The following is a 12,952-nucleotide window of genomic DNA, read 5'->3' on the forward strand; positions in this document are numbered from 1 at the left end:
GTGTTTTAATTATTATCATCATATCACCCATTTCATTTGGATATCCTAGCTCTCACCTGTATTACTTCACACACATCACATGTGCCTGAGTGCTGTTTTATATGGTTTCTCACTGATTCAACCACCCCTCTGGGACGCTGTTCTGTCAGTATTTTCTTAGGTCTTAACCTGCAAACCACCGCTTTATAGCGAGTATACCAGCAACCACTATTGACTCCCAGAGTGCACAATTGCTTATAGGAAACATACTTTGAACAGGTTATCTCACTATTAAGACAGGTACACAGGGATTATTAGGCATTTTTGTCCTACCACGTATGAGTATTACACCGCAACTTGCTTATATATATATATATATATATATATATATATATATATATATATATATATATATATATATAATCAAAAAATAAATAGATGATACCGTTCTGTGGCTAACGAAATGCTTTTAATTGTGCGAGCTTTCGAGATACACTGATCTCTTCTTCCGGCGATGTTACAATGAATGAAGCAAGCAAAAGCTATACTATAAACAGTGTCTATTGGAATGTTATCTGTGAAGTTGGCTGCCGTCCAGACCGCAAACCGCAAAGCGGATACATTTTCAATAGGAGAGCTTTGATCACTTACAAGTCAAGGTCAACGTCAAGTGGCGTGGGAATAAACAGTTCTAGGGCCCCTAGGAATAAAATTCTTTTTGCCCCTAGTTCCTAGGCTTCCCCCCACTCGACCACAACCGGGTCCCCAAATCCTGGACCCCCGATAAGGGTCAAACCGAAAAGAACGGGTCGCGCCATAGGTTTGCCGGCGGCGGCAGAAACGGCTCAGAAATATGACTAAGTGTGAAATGCTGTATTTTGGTACTCCATATCTCCGGTTCCAGAGGGCCCAGCGGATCAAGATTTGGGGTATCTGCAGTCACTGCTCCAGCATCACTGCAGAACCATCCTTGACCCTCCTGGACCAACCCGACGGAGTATGGACTCCCTTGAAAGTTCGGGACTTTTCCCATAGATTTCAATGGCGTAGAAACCCCATTGACCTCAATGGCGGCAATTTACCATTGAAAGTCTACGGTGGAGAAGCCCGTTGTTTTCAATGGGGATTTAGTGAAAAGCTGAGATTTCTTTTTTAGCGGAGATTTTTGTATTAAAATGAAAAATGATTTAATGTGCATTTGTGTATCTCCGGTTCCATAGGTCATAGCAAGTCGCTTTTTGGACCATATGGTGTCCCAGTTCCGGCCATGAGAACTGGGAAGTTTGGTTCTGCTAGACCCAACAGAACCGGATATTTGAATACGTTTATGTTTTATATTTAATACTGTGTCCCAAGGTATGGACAAAGACCCAGAGGAAACTCCTTTGCATACCAGGAAAGCAGATGGCCCTATAGGCACCCCAATGTCTAGGACTTAAGTATTGTTCAAAGGGTTTTATCACCCTCCCTGTCTATTTGAGGGCGGGGGAGGCTCATACCAGAGCAGTTTTTAAGTGTCCCATTTATCACCTTCCAACAAAGGTTGTACTGTCAGAGATCCAGATGGGTAGACTGGCTGGCATTCCATTTGTATGTGTGGGGGCTACAGAAATGAGACCCCAGAGTTCTACTGCGCCTGAGCCAGATAGCAGGGGGGCATGTACTAAAATGTGTTCCCCCATCAAAGATTGGCTGGAGGTAATTGAAAACCAATCACAGGTACTTAAGGTTAAGGATAGAGGGACAAAAGGTTTATAAACTGCTGTTCCCCATATATCCTTTGTCTTCATTCGTGTTTGAGTCTTCGTTTGCTGATATGGTTACCTGATATCACCTGAATGATTACCTGATTGCTGAAGAGAAATGCTACATCTAATTTCTCATTCCCCAACCCCTAAGTAAGTGTACTTCTTGTCTGTTACTGTATTATTCGTGTGTTCACCTATCCTAAGGAATAAAATCACTTTATTATATTTTAAGCCTCGTTCAGTTCAGACCCAGTTATTTTTGTGTAATTTTAATAGACCTGTGGAGGCTATCGTCACAGGCATATTAATAAAACTTAATATGCCTGTGACGATAGCCTCCACAGGTCTATTAATATGTATAGAGTATTTAAGTTTCTAAACACTTACCATGTATGTATCAATATGTTTTAGAGTTTCAATATTATAAGATATAATGTGTTGTCTGATCTGCTACTGATTTACTGGCACTCGCTGTTTAATATAGAGTAGATGAAACATGAGTAGCTAGCTTTGTTTTTAATTGTATGTTGTGTCTTTTAAGTCCTGTATTATCAAATCTGTGTCTATGGTGATGTTTGGATGGCAGGCATTGATTGATGAAACGCGTAGAAGGGCTCCCTTGTTTTTATGACTCTTCAATAAAGATTATTTTTTGGCCAGACCTGTTCTTCTCTTTGGATCGTGGAGCGCTGCATTCTCTTCTATTGATTGATGTCAGTACTTCAAGGGTTAAAAATTCTGGTCTACAACCTGTGATGTGATACTCTTCGCCTGAGTTGGGTTTAATTGTCAACAAATCCTCTGTCAGTGGCGCGCTATTTAAACATCACCAGACTGAGTGCCTGATACTCTTTGATAAAGTCACTGCTGTGACGAAACGCGTCAGAGTTCGCTCTGTAGCAGGCTTTTTGTGTGTATATATGCACTATTAAACCGAATACTTTATTTTTTATATGTGTGGCTTCTAATCCCTTGCGGCAGCAGTGACCGCCTTTACACAATATTTTTTGCAGTAGGTCACATAGGTTGCGAGCTCGTCTACTGGCCATCGCTGGGTATTCTTTGGTGACTCCTTGAAGTAGGTCGACCTACAGGGTCTTACACCTGCCAACGGTGTAAGGCCTATCAACATATGAAGATAACGAAACAATTCACAAACTGGAACAACACCAAAACATACCAGATTCGTAGCTTCATCAACTGCCTAAGCGCTGGCGTTATATATCAAGGCATTTGCATATGTGGGAAAATTTACGTTGGGAAAACCAGACACTGTTTGAGACAGCGAGTACTTGAACACATTGGAACAATAAGAAATAAAGCTAATAAACCCCTGTCCAGACACATCAACTTATGTGGGACATTGGAGCTGTGAAATTTTGTGGGATCGACCATTTTAGTAGCGGCCAAAGGAAGGGGGACTGGGACACAGCCCTCCTCCAAAAAGAGTCCAAGTGGATCTATACACTTGGAACATTAGCACCCAGAGGTCTCAATGAGGGGTATCTATTTACCCCATTCATATAATCCAGTAGCTACTGTATGAGCACTTTACTATACTTTACGCCAATGCCAAGGGTGTGTGGTTCACAATTTCCACACCCCGTCTCCACCTCATATTGTTCTGACATTCTCTGTAAGTCAGAGATATCCTCAATTCATGACTATTACGAATTCAAGCTAAGAAGCTATAATTATCAGGGTGTCTCTGGAACCCTCAGGTTTCAATCATTGAACCTATGACCTCTACACTGCTATTGCCAGTAGTCATGCTATTATGTTACATAATTTCAGACTGCACTTGTATGACCAGTATGTATGAGAGAGATATGTTGAGTATCTCCCTCTGAGCAACCAAAATTGCATAAAAACATATTAATGTTTCACAATAATGCACCATTTACTGATATGGAAAGGTACATGATAATCTGTCCAGATCGTGTGTATATACTGCGGATTTCATAGCTGTGAATGTAGACACAGGATTCCATGCACGCATCAGGCACAGCAAGGGTTAACACTGACGTCACTTACCTGGAGGACCTATAAATACCTGCTAGCCTGCAGGGTTCCCTCATCACTACTAGCACTTGCCTTGAAAAAGCGTCTCTTGCGAAACGCACGCGTCGGCTCATTCTTTGATGTGCACGCGCAGGGACTGATCTTCACCGCATCTGACTGTCTCGCACGGCGAGCTGATGCGGTTCCCTGCTCCTGCACGATACAGGCTGTAATGTGTTCCGACGGACGTATACAAGCCTCAGATTTGTACTAACAGGGTTATTTACTCTATAGATACGTGTACTTATGCAAGACTTCTGAGACACTGTACTCCATTAGCTTGCTCATTAACACACTCCGGCTCCTGCTATGCAAACTGAAATATACCAGGGCTCACCTCTATTATAAGGATATATACGAGTACTTCATCCTTAGGGGTGTTGTTTTAAGTACATACTACAGTAATTGATCATAATATCTGTTTACTCCAGGATCAGCTTGCACTTCAGCTGACCCGTTTTACTTGTTACTTGGTGCTCTAAGGACAGAGATATCAGTATACCCCATCTGACCCCTAAGGTTACTATAGGACATTACCTACTGTGATACAATCCCCTAGATTCCAGAGGGGTGGTGTCTATGCTGTGGAAACATAGCTTGCACAATTTCTTCACAATCTGTCCTCAAACTACACTGTACACACCTATACCCTTGGTGTTAAATTCTTATGTACAGTCAGATAAAGGCAAAGCAATAAAGCATATTATTCCTGCCTGGTAACACCACTGCATACTCCACCAGTGGAGGGTTATGGGAGGTCATATCATACACCTTTAAGATATCTCAGCATTAGGAGTATACCTGAAAACACCAGTGCATTTATTCTATCTGTGCAAGGTTAAATGAGATCATATCAGCTATATACTGGTGTGAAAATCCTATACCTCTACCTTATATGGAGGTTTCAGAATAACCACGATCTATCAAATACTAATACTGGCTGAATTGTGGTATACTTAGTAGCAGTGCTCGACAAATAATGATAACCACTCGCCCGTGGCGAGTGGATTTAGGCCGCTGGCGAGCCGTGCTGCAGCTCTATGAATTCCCCTGCTCGTGCCAATTTTTTTTTTTAAATAAATAAATAATCTCCCTCCCTGATTGGGTTAACACGGGGAAGAGCCCCTTCCCCTGATCTCCTCCCCCTCCTGATCTCCTCCCGTGAGTCAGGGGGGGCCCAGCCGGGTGCCTGTTAATTACATTTTAAAAAAAAGTAAAAAAAATGGCGGCGATTCCCGTGGTTCCGGCGCGCATGCACAGGGCAAGCAGGGTGTCTGCCTGTTCCCCCCAGCAACCCAGAATCCCCCGCATCCCCCCCCCACTCCCCACGTGGGACGGAGGGGGAAGCCCAAACCAAGCCCCGCGCGCAACCCAGCCCCCCCCCCCTCCGCTCCCCACGTGGGACGAAGGGGGAAGCCCAAAACAAGTGCCGCGCGCAATCCAGCCCCCTCCCCCGCACCCTCCCCCCTCCGCTCACCACGTGGGACGGAGGGGGAAGCCCAAACCAAGCCCCGCGCGTAACCCAGCCCCCCCCCCTCCGCTTCCCACGTGGGACGGAGGGGGAAGCCCAAAACAAGCGCGCAATCCAGCCCCCCCCGCACCCTCCGCTCCCCATGTGGGACGGAGGGGGAAGCCCAAAACAAGCCCCGCGCGCAACCCACGTGGGACGGAGGGGGAAGCGCCAACCCAGCTTCCCCCGTGCGCGCCTCCTGCGCCAGGCCGCCTCCTGCCCATGATCTCCCCCTAATCACCTGCCCCCGATCCCCGCTTGCTGCCCGGGGGTGTCCGGGGAGCGTGCTGCGGCGTCGGCTGCTTCGGGGGGGGGGGGGCCCTGCTGCCTTGCGGAGGCCCACGCTGCGCTGTGTGACCGTCCCATGTCTTGGAGAGGCACCCCAGCCGTGTGGAGGGCCCACTGCCGTGCGGAGACCCCACTGCTGCCACGTGCAACCCGGTGAGTGTGTGAGTGACAGACTGAGTGTCTGTGAGTGTCTGTCTGTGTCTGTGAGTGTCTGTGTGTGTCTGAGTGAGTGTGTCTGAGTGAGTGTGTCTGTGAGTGTGCCTGTGTGTCTGTGAGGGTGCCTGTGTGTCTGTGAGTGTGTCTGTAAGTGTGCCTGTGTGTCTGTGAGTGTGCCTGTGTGTCTGTGAGTGTGCCTGTGTGTCTGTGAGTGTGCCTGTGTGTCTGTGAGTGTGCCTGTGTGTCTGTGAGTGTGCCTGTGTGTCTGTCAGTGTGCCTGTCAGTGTGCCTGTGTGTCTGTCAGTGTGCCTGTGTGTCTGTCAGTGTGCCTGTGTGTCTGTCAGTGTGCCTGTGTGTCTGTCAGTGTGCCTGTGTGTCTGCCTGTGTGTCTGCCTGTGTGTCTGCCTGTGTGTCTGTCTGTCTGTGTGTCTGTGTGTCTGTGTGTGTGTCTGTGTGTCTGTGTGTCAGTGAGTGAGTGTGAGTGAGTGTCTCTGAGTGTGTGTCTGTGAGTCTTCTGAGTGAGTGTGTCTCTGCGTGAGTGTGTCTCTGCGTGAGTGTGTCTCTGTGTGAGTGTGTCTCTGCGTGAGTGTGTCTCTGCGTGAGTGTGTCTGTGAGTGTCTGAGTGAGTAAGTGAGTGTGAGTGTGTGTCTGTGAGTGTCACCCTCGCCTTCTCCCTGTGTCGCCCTCTCCTTGTGTCACCCTCGCCCTCGCTCTCTCTCTGTCTTTGTCTCTCATTCTCTCTGTGTGTGTTCTCTGTCTCTCTCTCTCTGTGTCTCTCTTTCTCTGTGTCTCTCTTTTTTTGTCTCTCTTTTTTGTCTCTCTTTTTTGTGTGCCTCTTTTTTGTGTCTCTCTTTTTTTGTGTGTCTCTCTTTTTCTGTGTGTCTCTCTTTTTCTGTGTGTCTCTCTATTTCTGTGTGTCTCTCTATTTCTGTGTGTCTCTCTTTTTCTGTGTGTCTCTCTTTTTCTGTCTCTCTTTTTCTGTGTGTCTCTCTTTTTCTGTGTGTCTCTCTTTTTCTGTGTGTCTCTCTTTTTCTGTGTCTCTCTTTTTCTGTGTCTCTCTTTCTCTCTCTCTTTGTGTGTGTCTCTCTGTCTCTCTCTATCTGTCTCTCTCTGTCTCTCTCTATCTGTCTCTCTCTGTCTCTCTCTATCTGTCTCTCTCTATCTGTCTCTCTCTATCTGTCTCTCTCTGTCTCTCTCTCTATCTGTCTCTCTCTGTCTCTCTCTATCTGTCTCTCTGGCCGAGTCCATAGAAGGACAGGCCGCGCTGAGCCGTGCGGACGCTCTGTGCTGAGCCCCTGCATACTCAATGAGGATGCCTTGGGAGGGGGCTCACGCGAGCGTCCGCAGGCGTGCTGAGGCGCTGGATTTTTCAGCCGACAGCCAAACTATTTTTCAGAGCACTGTCGGCTGAAAACATCCAATCAGCGCGGAGCAGCGTCAACGTTACGGCGCCGTGACGTTGACGTTGGTGCGTCGCGGGCGATTGGCCCAGCGACGTCACTGCCCCGCCTCCGTCATTCTCCCCCCGCCTCCCGATCGCGCCCGCTGGCTCGCCTGCATGGGCATGAAATCGCGCAGATTTCAGCAGGCGAGCCTCAGCGTCAGCGCGGTTCCGAACTGCTCACCCCTCTATGGCCCCAGCCTTAGTCTCTCTCTATCCGTCTCTCTGTCTCTCTCCCACTCTCTCTCTGTCTCTCCCACTCTCTCTCTGTCTCTCCCACTCTCTCTCTGTCTCTCCCACTTTCTCTCTGTCTCTCCCACTCTCTCTCTGTCTCTCCCACTCTCTCTCTGTCTCTCCCACTCTCTGTCTCTCCCACTCTCTCTCTCTCTCTCTCTCTCTCTCTCTCTCTCTCTCTCTCTCTCTCTCTCTCTCTCTCCCACTCTCTCTCTGTCTCTCCCACTCTCTCTCTCTCTCTCTGTCTCTCTCTCTCTCCCACTCTCTCTCTGTCTCTCCCACTCTCTCTGTCTCTCCCACTCTCTCTCTGTCTCTCCCACTCTCTCTCTGTCTCTCCCACTCTCTCTCTCTCTCTCTCTCTCTCTCTCTCTCTCTCTCTCTCTCTCTCTCTCTCTCTCTCTCTCTCTCTCTCTCTCTCTCTCTCTCTCTCCCACTCTCTCTCTGTCTCTCCCACTCTCTCTCTGTCTCTCCCACTCTCTCTCTGTCTCATTTAGCATCATTTACTTTCGGCAGGGTCTCACGAGTATGTCTTATTTTCTGATGTTTTGTCAGTTGTCTGCAGCGACCGTAAAAAATAGAGTTGAGCATTGGTTGCAATACTCCTCAGTAATGATATGTGGCGCTAGTGTGCTAGTATGTCTTCAATCTAAATGCAATATAACCCATCCCTTTATTCTTGTTCATTTAGTTTGATATGATATCCCTGACTATATGACTGTAGCATTCAAAGTATCATAGGTGAAGATATTCAGTGCACTGAAATTTAACAACATAAATAACGGCACAAATAATTCAGTCTGACCACAGATGAACTGTGTGAGGCTCAGCTCAGCTCTACCATGGACGAAGTACAGACAATAAAGTGTTCATGCCGCACCTCACAGCGCCCCAGTCGAAAGTAAATAATGCTATATCAGTATAGAGCCCTTGGAGGTAGCATGGAAACCCACGTAAGACTGTAGAAAAGCACATAAAAACTGACACGATTTATTGTCACACTAAAGGAAAACAAAAACTGGGAAAACAAAACAGAGTCTGCAAAGTGTGCACAGCAACAAGCAAAAGGCTAAGGGAACAAACAAGGACAGGGGGCAAATAATGCTAAGGGAAACAACAGGACAAACCAAAGTCAGCTGCAAGAATTGCAGTGCTACATGCAAAGAGCAATGGTAGCAGGCGACAAATAATAAATGGGGCAAATAGTGCAAGGGGAATACAAGACAACAACACAAGAAGGCATCTGAAGATCAGTAGAACTGTAAGCCTGATAAAAAGGAACATGGAAAGTCGCAGCGCTAGAGAAAAAGAATAACCCGACTCCTGACCTGTAAACAGAAAGTTTGACATGCAAAGAACTAAAAGACTGGGTGGGGTTTTATGCCCAAACTAAGATGGCAGCTGGCCTCATGGACTGTTATGGTTCTTACAAGTTCTGTGCCTGAAACTGACTCCTTTGTGCGCCCCCACAAGTCTATGAGGAGTGCTGCGGGAGGGAATCATGACACTACTCTTTCTCTTAGGCCTCTTTCTACCACCAGGTTTTTGCCCGAAACCTGCCTGTGACAGGGTAAATAAAAGCCACCAGTTATATGCCTGGAAAACCCATGTCTAGTCTGCAGTGCAGCACTGACTAGGTTAACTTCAGCTGGGAACCTCAGGACAATTAGTTGGATCCCAGCTGCCTAATCAAGGTGTGTTAAAACCCAGGCTGTAGACACATGGAGCCTGGCTGTTGAGGAGAGAGGAGTAAGCTGCTAAATATTACTGAAACAAGGTCTGAGTAGCAAAGTTGAATTGTGAACTGTCTGTCCCCTGCATAGAAAAAGGGTAGCTACCTTATATATAAACTGTCTGCTAAAGAGAAACTGTTTTGTTTGGTTTGCTGAAGAAAAAGCCATTTTCATTTGTTGCTGAAGAAAAAGCCATTTTCTTGTGGCTGATGATAAAGCTATTTTTGTTTTGTGTGCTGTATATCTTTTAAGGCTAAATAAATAAGCCTTGTCAAGAAACCCACGTGTGTAGTTGCATGTACCCTGCAACACTGCCCAACCCACTAAACAAATGGATTTCCCCCCTATACTTCCGAACCTCATACTCCTGACTAGAGTCTAAGACCTCAGGCTCGGGGGGTATCCTTACTTCTCTGCTTAACCCGAAGTATTTCACCACTGATAGCTTTGTGATCTAGTGTTAGTTCATGAGCCTTCTTAGGAGATGACTGAGGCAGAGAACCAGACCATCCAATGACTTGTGTCGATGAAGTTAGGGCGGGCTTTTCAAAGTTGCTCTGTTGCAAATAGCCGAGTAACTGAATTCATTTTGAAGCTAGGAAAGTCTGCCTCGCAGACTTCTGCCTAAGTCCCGTCTTTTGCGGGCCAAGTTCTACAAATCAAACGTATCGGTTACGGCTAGAATTTTAAGCCGAAAAGAGGACCAAAAGAGCCGGGGGTATATCCCGGCCTACTGAAGCAGGTTCCCTGCACCTAGCACAAACTAGATTGCACCCCCAGACTCCCAGTAAGTGTGCCTTTCTCTGTATATTGTGTAATTCTTCTTGTTGTATGCGGGTTTACCGAAATAAACTACATTTTGTTTCTACTACCTTGTTTTGCCTAATGTAGCTAATCAGTCCAGGCAAAGAGTCATAGTTTACGCCTTATTCACTAATTGAGATTATTAGCATATGGTTGACCTTATGTTATTTCTGCACTGTCTTCAAATATTATGATGCTATATCAATCATTGCGCTACTCCCATCCAGACCCTACCCTGATATAGGACTTGAGAGACAGAGAGAAAGAAAGCCCTTAATAAAGGTTTTGGATTAATGGCAGAGTTATGTGTGAGTTATAAAACATTATGTTACTTCCCAGAATTATACTTAACGTAGTTTGGTGAATATGTCATGAAAATCATTTAGGTTATAGTGAGTTAATTTCCATTTCATTTACAATAACGGCAATTACAAATAATTGCATACTTTTTATGGGAGCTAGGTTATTTACTTTAGTGAATACTGCAATATGATTAATGGGCATTAACTTAGTTTATTTTCATGTTATATAGGCTAACAGAGCTTAGTAAATCTAGCACCAAGTCCACACACATGTAAGGAGAACCACTTTTAATTATCAAGAACATTTGTTACTTTATACAGGTGAGTATATAAAGTATATCAAATAAGTTAAAGTTTCAGAGGAGTTCATCCTCTGATCTGCTATCATTTGAGTTCAGGTAACTTTCTTATTGTTAAGTTGGCTGCATGGTAGGAGATGATAAAGAGCGTCATTGTCCAGTTCATCTAACAAACTTTTTTTTTTTTCTTACTTAGATGAAAGATGTCTGGAAACAATGATGCCCGGAATCTGCCGACCATACTGTATGTGGTAAAATGGTATTGTGACAAGAACGCTAATGCCTGTGCACGGTACGGGTATAGTGGCTGCAAGGGAAACAGGAATCAATTTCAGACAGAAAAGAAATGTCAGCAAATTTGCATTGTAGCTTAATGCATAGTAAGTCAGGTAATTAGAGGTTCTTTGTTTTTTTTACTTCATACTGTAACTTAATAGACATAACTGCTATAAATATATAAAGATATATAATACGGGTACAAAGTATGTACAGCACACAGATACTTGCCAGATTTGCCATTTTCATCATGTTTATAGCATTACCCACCCTTTCCTTCTGCTAAGAAGAGCTCATGTTTGGGGTGTCATGCCAAATGCTAGAAGGTGTCTTTGTGGAGTAGCACTGTAAAGTAAATATGGGTCTAAATCTTCATGACAGGGGAACATATCTGCAGAGCATATTGGGTAGATGCCTCTCTGTTTCTGTCTATTGCTTTATTATAGAATTGCTTTCCAGTTCTCTCTGTCACTATAAATATGCATTATCTTTCATATATGGCTCAGTTAACATTCTCTACTCCTTACTTGAATGGTACAGATTTGTCCTTAAAAATTTTTCTCCTTAAAACATATTTATTTAGCCTTCCAGTGAATCAACTCCTCATACTGACACTCCTCAGATCGCAAGCTGCCGCCCATGGAGAAAAATGTGGAGAAAACTCCTTGATACATTAACACAAGATGAATGCATTAAATTTGCCCCAAATATGCCTTGAGCCCATCACAGTGAGGCAGGGAAAAAACTACCCTTGTGATGTCATGGCCACGCCTCCTAGTCGCACGCGTCATCATTTGGACTATACACACAAAAGGCTTGCGCCGTGTGCACATGCAACGTCATGCACGCAAGCGCTTACTATAATACAGAACTAAGATGGACAAGCTGGCTGCATGAGACATTCATAAAGAAGCTCAGTTGTACCTCACGGCATACAACAATCACAATTAGATTGTAAGCTCTACAGAGCAGGGAGTCATTTTTCTAAATGTTACTTTTATGTCTGAATGACTTCTTCCCATTGTGTTTTTTTGTATTATTTGTTATTTATATGATTGTCACGTGTATTACTGCTGTGAAGCGCTATGTACAGTCATGACACTATATAAATAAAGACATACATACATACAATTCTATATGAATAACTATTATACCCCAAAAGGCCATATCTACTAAGAAGTGTTATTCCTTAAGACACTTTCTATGCTAGAAGACACATAATGGCCCAAGTCAAATGAATGGACCATATTCACTAAACGGTGTTACTCCAGAATAGACTTTCCGATACATAGCATGGCTTAGTAAATTTAAACTTAAAATCCTTTATTGTAAAAAAAAAAAAAAAGCGCCTTGAATATATCAAACATACTCCCCTCCTTGCTGTATTATAGGACAGAATTATAATTTTGAGAATGAAGGTAACATTTTAATTTTTTTTATATACAAAAATTACAAAAAATATGAACTACAATTTAAACCTTTTTGTTTACCTTACAGAAGCGAATGAACCATTTGTGCAGACGCTGATTGGATACAAAAATAACCCTCATTGAAAAATGTGCAGAAAGATTGATATAATGTACAGTATTTTGCTGCTTCGTGTCTTCACCTTGTTAGTGGTGTAGAGCCCAGCACAGGTTGCTATTACTCTAGGCAAGTTGTGATTGCCACTGTTGCATTTACTTGGGGGGAAAAATGTGACAGTTGAGGCACTTACAGTCTAAAGGTTATTACAACAATACTGTGTATCTGTTTCATCTAACTGCAATAACCTTTAGACGTCGTTACATCAAGTAGATATGTTTGGTATTTGTCCGTTGCAACCTGTTTCTTGTCAATCATATTCTGCTAGTGTCCTGTAAGGCTTAGGTCTTATCACTGTCTTTCTTTATGTGCTCTGTGTGACATTATTAAACCTCTCACACGCTACATGTCTTTCGTTTTCCAGTTCCTCACCTACAGTATAAGTTTGTTTCAGCTATTTCTGGCTGGGTGCTCTCTGCCATGTAACAATGCCCACGTGCCTCTTATTTCCAGTTAAGCCACATGTTCCCTTCAACCATTAGTGCCTTAGTGCAGGGGTGCTCAACTCCAGCCCTCAAGCCCCCCAAACAGGTAAGGTTT

The sequence above is a fragment of the Ascaphus truei genome, chromosome 2, assembly GCF_040206685.1.
Source record: "Ascaphus truei isolate aAscTru1 chromosome 2, aAscTru1.hap1, whole genome shotgun sequence".
Classification (NCBI taxonomy): domain Eukaryota; kingdom Metazoa; phylum Chordata; class Amphibia; order Anura; family Ascaphidae; genus Ascaphus; species Ascaphus truei.